The sequence below is a fragment of the Gracilinanus agilis genome, chromosome 3 (genome assembly GCF_016433145.1).
Source record: "Gracilinanus agilis isolate LMUSP501 chromosome 3, AgileGrace, whole genome shotgun sequence".
Taxonomy (NCBI): domain Eukaryota; kingdom Metazoa; phylum Chordata; class Mammalia; order Didelphimorphia; family Didelphidae; genus Gracilinanus; species Gracilinanus agilis.
In genome coordinates this window covers 481,773,815-481,782,400 of record NC_058132.1, presented here as the reverse complement: position 1 = coordinate 481,782,400, position 8,586 = coordinate 481,773,815, and the positions used below count along the sequence as shown (strand labels likewise).

The window sequence follows — 8,586 nt, the reverse complement described above, 5'->3', positions numbered from 1 at the left end:
AAAGAAGAAATGAAGAAAGAAGAGAAAAAGAAAAAAGAGGAAGAAAGAGAAATAAAGAGAAAAAGAAAGAAACAAAGAAACATCTGATAGAAGCAGAATAGTCATGTTAAGAAATAATGGGAGAAAAAAACCTAGAAAGTTCTATTGGGGTTAGATTGTACCCTTGAATACCAGCCTAAGGAGTTTGAGACATCATCTAGTAACAGTGAGAAATAATTGAAAGATTTGGGGCAGGTGATTGACATAATCTATGAGGTGTTTTATGATGATTCTAAACAAGTTAGAAGAAATGAATGAGTTCCTAATGCACATCAAAAGCTGGTGCTGAAGCAGAATATAGTTTTGATGAGGGACTTTAGAAAGTTTTTATGCTGGATCTTTCACCTAAGAGAAAATCATCTGGTAAATAATCTGGTAAATTCTTTACTTATCTTATTGATAATTTCCTCTTTATCATCAAAAGATAATAAGTATTTTTAGGCACTGTCTTGGCATCGGGCCAAGCACTGTGGATAGAAAGAAAGGCAAAACCTAGGCCCTGCCCTAGAGGAGCTCACAATCTAATGAGTATATTCTAAAGTAGAGAAAGTATAAGGGAACATTCTAAATCTAATTTTGAGCAGCAGAAAACTTGCTGGTAAAGAAGAAATGTCAAGGATCATGGAAGGTCATAATTCTGTTGTTTTTCAATTCAACACATGCAAAAGATATCCCATTATCTTTAACTCTAAATCCACCCCTGGCCCTAATTTCCTTGGTGTTTTTTTAAGAGCATCACTATCCTTCTAGGTATAAAGGCTTGCAACCTTGGAATAACCCTTGGTTATCTCATTCTCCTTCATGTTACTTTTAATGATCCACAGCTCTGATATGTGTCCTCTTCTCTCTACTTGCCCAAACTATTCCAACTATTCCAATAGCCTTCTTGGTTTCCTCTCTTCAGGTCTCCTTCCTTTTCAATGCATTCTTCTGGATGCCATACAGTTTCCCAAAGGAATATTCCCAAAGCATGGCTATCCTGTACTCAAGATGCTTCAGTGGCTTCCCAATGCTCCTAATCAAATATGAGTTCCACATTTTGCATCTTAAGCTCTTTACAATCCAGATCCAATCTACATTTCTGGGCTTATTACACATTATATAGCTATATATTCTATCAAAACAAATTCCCCTGTGTATCTATGTTCCTTATCTCTATATATGTACATATCTGTTTGCCAGATGATGCCTTCTATGGTAAAGGAAGGTGAGGAAGAGGCTGAGATACCTGGAAATAAATTCTATTAATAAAATTTTAAATTTTTTTCAAGTTTCTTACCTTTATCAAGAATGAATGCCATCTTTCATCTTCAGTCTTTTTAAATTTGGGGTTATCATAGTGTTAATCAGAGTTCTAAAATCTTTCAGAGTTGGATTTTTCGGAAATGTTTCAATAGATCTGCTCACTTGGCTCTGCATAAGTTAATAAAGGTCTTCCCAGTGTCCCCTGAATTGCTCATTTCATCATTTCTTACTGCTTAAAAATTGTCCACCATTTCTTATTACATATATCACATTTTTAGCCATTACACAATAGGAATATATGCTTTTAGACTCTAATATTTGACTACCACATAAAGAGCTGCCATAAATATTTTATGCATATTAATCCTTTTTCCTCTTTCCTTAATTTCTTTGGACATAGGCCTAATAGTGGTACAACTGGGCAAAATTCATGCATCATTTAGTAACTTTCTGGACATGGTTCTTTGCTTTCCAGAGTGACTAAATCAATTCACAATCCCATCAACTTTGCACTCTTATTCCTGTTTTCCCATAGCCTTATCATTCTGAGAGATAGGAAACAGAACCTTAAGGTCCTTTGAATTTGCATTTCTTTAATAATTAGTAATTTCAAACTTTTTTCATATGATGGTGGGTAGCTTGGATTTTTTGAGTTTATCAAAGTTTATGTTATTCTGGTTCTGTATGTTGTGTACCTAGAATGTTTTGTGATTTACTCTCTGTCTCTGTCTCTCTTTCTCTCTGTCTCTCCCTCTCTCTACCACCTCCCTGTCAAGTAATTTTAATGATTATGGCTTTGTGGTACAGTTAGTGATTTAGAACTGATGTTATAAATAAAAATTCATCTTGGAAACAGTATACTAAATGTTTAAGTATGTATTAGTAAAGAGAAAAGAGAGAAATAAGGTTTCCAACCTTTATAATTTAAAGTTAGTACCCAGCTTGAGTTACTTCTGCTTCTTCAGGTCCTAGATTCCCCATGAGCCCAGCTATCCACATGGTTGTGCCAGACAAAGTAAGGTCAGCCAAGGAGTGGACCTGAGTTCAAGAAGGGACCAGAGCCCAAGAAACTGAGTTCCCAGATTCCAACCTAGAGTGGTCCCCATCAAACCACTTTGCTGGATGGCTGAGAGAAAAGGGTATTTTCACAATCCCAAAGAAGTGGCAGCGAGAGTAAGAGAGCTTCATGGGCTGGTTTTTCAACCTCAGTCTAAACCCTCACCCAAGATCCTTCAATTGGCCCAAGGTTTCACTTCAGTCTCCATATATCACATCCTCTGACTTCCCTTACTTCCACCAGCTAGGAATCTAACCTGTCACCCTGGGAAATTAAGACATATGACTGTGTGACTCCTATGGCTAATTACTGTGGTGAGTCTTCCAGGACTGCACTGGGTTGGAGGTCCCCTAGATATTAAATTCACACACTGACATACCTCTTCCTTTGCACATTTTTTTCATTATAAGCCTTGATTTTCGTAACTTTTTGTTTCTCCATATGAATTTCATTATTCTTTTTTCTACATATATGAAATCTTCTTATAAGAGTTTAATTAAGTCAGTCCTAAATAAATAAATTAGTGAAATAATACTGTTGTGTTTATTCAATTGACTATGCTTGCTCATAAGCAATTTCTTTAATTATTTAGATTTGTCTTTATTTCTACAAAGAGTGTCTTTTTATTAGATTCATATAATCTATGGGTGAATATTGATAGATACAATTCCAAATATTTTATATTCTTAATAGTTATTATTTTTAACAGAGTTGTTCCTTCTGTCTCTTCCTGGATTTTATTAATTATACATAGAAATGCTGATATTTTGTATGCATTTTCTTATATACTACAACTTTTTAAAGTTATTATTTAAATTAATTTTTATACATTATATTACATCTATAAGGTTCTTTAAGTATACTATTATATCATCTACGAAAAAAATGATCATTTTGTTCCTTGGTAACTATGCTTATTCCCTTAATCTCTTTTTCTTGACTTATTGCTTTAGCTAGCTTTTCTAGCACCATATCATATAGAACAGGTAATAATTAGTACATACTTGCTTTACTGTTGATTTTACTAGAAATGAGAAAAGTCTCTAACTTTTCTCCCTTATAATTTATTCCTGGATTTAGGTAAATACTATTTACTATATTAAAAAAGATTCCATTGATTCTTAAGATTTCTAGAATTTTAATACAAAGAAGTGTTGGATTTTGTCAAAAGCCTTTTCAGCATCTATTGATACAGTCTTGTGATTTTTATTATTTATATCATTATTATAGTTTATCATGTTAATAGTCTTTCTTATGTTGAACCAATTTTGCATTGGTATAAACTCAGACATGTCATATTATATATATATATTTATATATATCTTCATGATATGCAATTACAATTTATTTACTAAAATTTTTATTTAAAATTTAAGACTTGTTTAAATTAAATTCTACTTAAATTTTTTTTTAAACCCTTGCCTTCCATCTTAGAATCAATACTGTGTATTGGTTCTAAGGCAGAAGAGCAGTAAGGGCTAGGCAATGAGGGCTAAGTCACTTGATCAGGGTCACATAGCTAGGAAATATCTGAGACCAGATCTGAACCTAGGACCTCCTCTAGGCCTGGCACTCAATACACTGAGCAACCCAGCTGCCCTCCTACTTTCAAATTTTGCATTAATGTTCAATAGGGATATTAGTCTGCATTTTTCTTTCTCTGCTTTGTCTCTCCCTGGCCTAGGTATCCAAGTCTATATTTATATCCTAAAAAGAGATTTTGAATCATCTTTTTTATTATTGCCAGCATTTTATGCAGCATTAAAATTGTTCATTGAATGTTTGATAGAATTATGTTCGAATATATCTGATATTGACCCAGAATTGTGGGAGAATTTTTCCTTTGGGAGTTCATTATAACTTATTGAACTCCTTTCTCTCATGTTGAGATGTTTTAAATCATCTATTTCTTCTTTGGTTAGTCTAGGTATTTATGTTTTTATACATATTTATCAATTTCCTCTGAAATATTAATTTTGTTAGCATATAATTGGAAAAATATTTCTAATAACTTCCCTTTCAACTATTTTATGTTTTCCTTTTTCATTTTTGTTATTGTCTGTTTTGATTTTCTTCTTTCTTTTTAAGTAAGTTAATTGTTTATCCATTTTATATCTTTTTTAAAGTGCAGTTTTATTTTTCAATTTAAAGGTCCTTATGTTTTTAATTTTATTAATCTCTTTTTAAATTTTCATAATTTCTACTTTGTCATTTAGCTGAAGATTTTTTTATTTCTTGTTCAAATTTTTAAATTGCATTCCAACTTCATTGATTCATTCTTTATCTCTCTTGTAATAAGTGTTTAAAGATATAAATTGTCCCCTAAATATTCTTTTAGCCTTACCTCTTTAGTTTGGGCATATCATTTTCTTTGATGTAATTTTATAGTGCTCCTAGAATTTATTTTTTGACCCATTAGTTCTTTAGAATTAAATTCCTCAGTCTCTAGTTACTTTTAAACTTCCTTCGTTAATAGCTTTTTTTATTGAATGTGGTTTTTTGCATTATAATAAATAAATTATATGTTTAAATATTTTTGCTTTTCTACATTTGGGAAGGGGGTAAGGTCTTTAAGCCACAACATGTTGTAAGTTTCTGTCATGTTGCCATGTATTGCTGAGAAATACATAAACTTTATATATTCTTTTATTCCCATTTGGTAATAACTAGTTTTCTCTCATAGATAAGTTTTCTAAACTTCTATTCAAGTCTTTTAACTTCTATCTTGTTTATCTTTTGTCTAACCTATGAAAGACTATATTGTTTCCCCACTCTTAGAGTTTTATTATTTATTTCTTCCCCCAAGTCAACTAACTTTTGCTTTAAGTATTAGCATGCTAAATTACTAGGTACATATTTGATTAAGTATCACTATTAGTTTATTACATAATATAAAGACATTTCCTGCCTCATCTCCCTTCATTTTATCCATATTTTCTGTAGACTTATCTGAAACCATACCTCTGCTTTGAGTTCACCTCAAGCATAATGCATTTTTCCCTAGCCCCTCATTTTATTTTATTTTATTTTTTCAATGTTGAAATAAATTGAATTTATTACATATTTTTTCCCTTTTAAAAAAGCTTATTTAATTAATTATTTGAGAAGATTTTTCCATGGTTACATGAATCATGTTCTTTCCCTCCCCTCCTTCCACCCACCTCCCATAGCTAAAGAGCAATTCCACTGAGTTTTATGTGTGTCATTGATAAAGATCTATTTCCATATTATTAATATTTGCACTAGGGTGATCATTTAGAGTCTACATCCCCAATCACATCCCCATCAAACCATGTGATCAAGCAGTTGTTTTTCTTCTCTGTTTCTACTCCTACAATTCTTCCTCTGGATGTGGATAGTGTTCTTTTTCCTAAGTCCCTCAGAATTGTCCTGGATCATTGCATTGCTGCTAGTAGAGAAATCTATTATATTCAATTGTGCCACAGTATATCCATCTCTGTTTTCTTGGTTCTGCTCCTTTCACTCTGCATCAATTCCTGGAGGTCTTTCAAGTTCACATGGAATTCCTCCAGTTGATTATTCCTTTTAACACAATAATACTCCATCATTAACAGATACCACAATTTGTTCAGCCATTCCCTAATCGAAGAGCATCCCCTCATTTTCCAATTTTTTGCCACCACATAGAGCACTGTAGCCCCTCATTTTAACTCAGTATGGAAACATTGTATTTCATGTGTGCTTCTTGCAAACAACCTATTATCAGATTCTGTTTTCTAATCTATTTTACTGTCTTCTTCCATATTATGGATGATTTCATTCTATTCACATCAATAGTTATGTATTAACTTCTATTTGCCCTCTCCATTTTTTTCCATTTCTCTCTTTACAAATAAGAAAGTGGTCAAAGAGAGGGCATGTGTTGGTCATCTGTGATCTTATATTAGGAAAAAAAACTGTTTCTTCTCTATTAAAACTCTTTTCTTCCTCTTAAATTGTCCCTGAACCAAGGGTTTTTTATCTTTCATTTTAATCTTCATATTCCTCCTTCCAACATTTAAGTGTTTTATGTCTATTCTTTTACTTACCCTGCCCTCCTCTGAGACCCCTTTTTATATCTCCTTTATTCTTGCCCTCTTATTTCCATTTTTTGTTTATTATATTTCTATTAAGACCTTTTAAAGTGATTTCATTTATAATTGTGTTCAATCTTCCTTTATATGTTTAGAGGAAAATGAGAATCATTGGATGCTCATTTCTCCCCAATTTTTCCTTCTTGTCTATAGTCTATCTGCATCTCTGTGCAAATGACTTCCCTCCTCTTTTTCTTCCTTTCCTCCGTGGTATAGTCCTCTGACCTTCCAATTTTTGTTTTTTCCTAAGACTACTAAAACAGAATAAAACCACCAGAGACTCTCTATCATTTAAAACTTTCTCAATGACTCTTTAAAATATGAAGATTCTCTGAAAGAGCAACCTGGTGGCTCAGTAGATAGAAAGGCAAGCCTGGAGATAAAAGGTCCTGTTTCAGATTTAGCTCAGATACTTCCTAGCTGTGCAAGTCACTTAACCCTGTTTCCCTCAATTTCCTCATCTACAAAATAAACTGGAGAAGTAAATGGAAAACCACTCTGATATATTTGACAAGAAAACTTCAAATGGGAACACAAAGAATTAGACACGATTGAAAACAGCTGAACAATAATAGAAAGTCACATTAGTTGCTGTTTTTTCCGGAGAGCTGTCCTCTGAAGGATGAATTGGAGAGGAAAGCTACCAGAGGCAAGAAAACTAGGTAGAAGTTTATTGCAATATTAGAGGAAAGAAGCAATGAAAGCCTGAGCTAGAGGTAATGAATGAAGAAACAGAGGAGGGAGGCTAAGGACTGTTTCATGTCTGTCTTTATACTCATGTACTTAGTATGGTCCTTGATATGATATGTGCTTAAAAAACATTTCCCAAATGATTAGTTTTCTCATTTTCCAAGATCTGCATCAAGTTGGACTTCAGGTCAAATTTAGGAGTCCAAAGATGTGAAAACTCTTTTCTGTCCCTCTGGGTTCAAGATGAGAGGGTAGGCTTTTTATGAACCCATAGCTTTTTGTCAAACAATGGATGTGGATACCAGATCAAATTTAGAAATTCAGGGTCAGTAATGAAAAAAGGAACCACTAGGGCATTTATTATATCTATATATTTCCCTATAATACAATGTAAACAATAAAGTTATATGTGGGATAGTAAAAGGAAAACAGGTAGAAAGGCATCTCTTATATTATGTAGGTCCCTATGCTAATAAATCTTTACTATAACCACCCAACCAATCTGGTTCATGAGGACCTTCTTCTCCTTCAAAAAAGTCAAAGCTATCCTCTCTTCCTATTTATCTAAAACCCCAAAATCCTTACCTTTCTATCCTAATCTAAATTATAAACTTATAGAAAAGAAGAATAAGTCAGGTTTCTCTTTCCTGCTGCTCAGATGTGATTTCCAGCTGGTCACATTCCACTGCTTTCTCCACTCTAACAGGTCAGATTTTACTGTCACCTATTGGAGCAGGTATAGGTCCTACAACCAACAATCTCTTGTCTGGCCTGATAAGATGGTTTATTCTCAGGATGTAAATTCACCAAGACTTTCCAAACTCGCAGAGCAGCTCTTTGGATCACCTTCCTTGTTCAGGTCAGCCCAAAGAGTGAACGGTTAGATCAACTGCCTTTCTCAAAGCAAAATTCTCTCCCATCAATCATCTCTGAGATTCCATTCAGATTTAAAGAACCCTAACTTATTAATCTCTCTTATGTATCTATCAATAAATTATGCTACTTAGCTCTATTTCCTAATAAACTCTTTTTTTTTTTAAAACCCTTGTACTTCGGTGTATTGTCTCATAGGTGGAAGATTGGTAAGGGTGGGCAATGGGGGTCAAGTGACTTGCCCAGGGTCACAGAGCTGGGAAGTGGCTGAGGCCAGGTTTGAACCTAGGACCTCCTGTCTCTAGGCCCGACTCTCACTCCACTGAGCTACCCAGCTGCCCCACCTAATAAACTCTTAATTAATTAATGAATATTTCTCTACAGTTGGCTCTCATTACCCAACAGTTGAGAATTTCTGCTACTGAAGTTCTGAAACACAAGATCATTCCACACACCGAGCTCTCATGGCTTACCCCTTTGGAAACTGTCTACTTCCTTGTTCCTGTGCTCACATCTCTTCTTTCTTATTTTTTAGCTTTCCTGTCTCTAGTTTCCTCTATTTTCAACCTAAACATTCTTTTTCCAAGG

At 33.7% G+C, this 8,586-nt stretch overlaps 1 protein-coding gene across 1 annotated transcript in view; it reads left to right on the top strand.

Annotated features, from left to right (window-relative positions):
• LOC123239715 (radial spoke head 1 homolog) overlaps positions 1-8,586 on the top strand; it is a 49,960-nt gene that overhangs the window by 9,805 nt on the left and 31,569 nt on the right. The gene's annotated exons all lie outside the window — the stretch shown is intronic.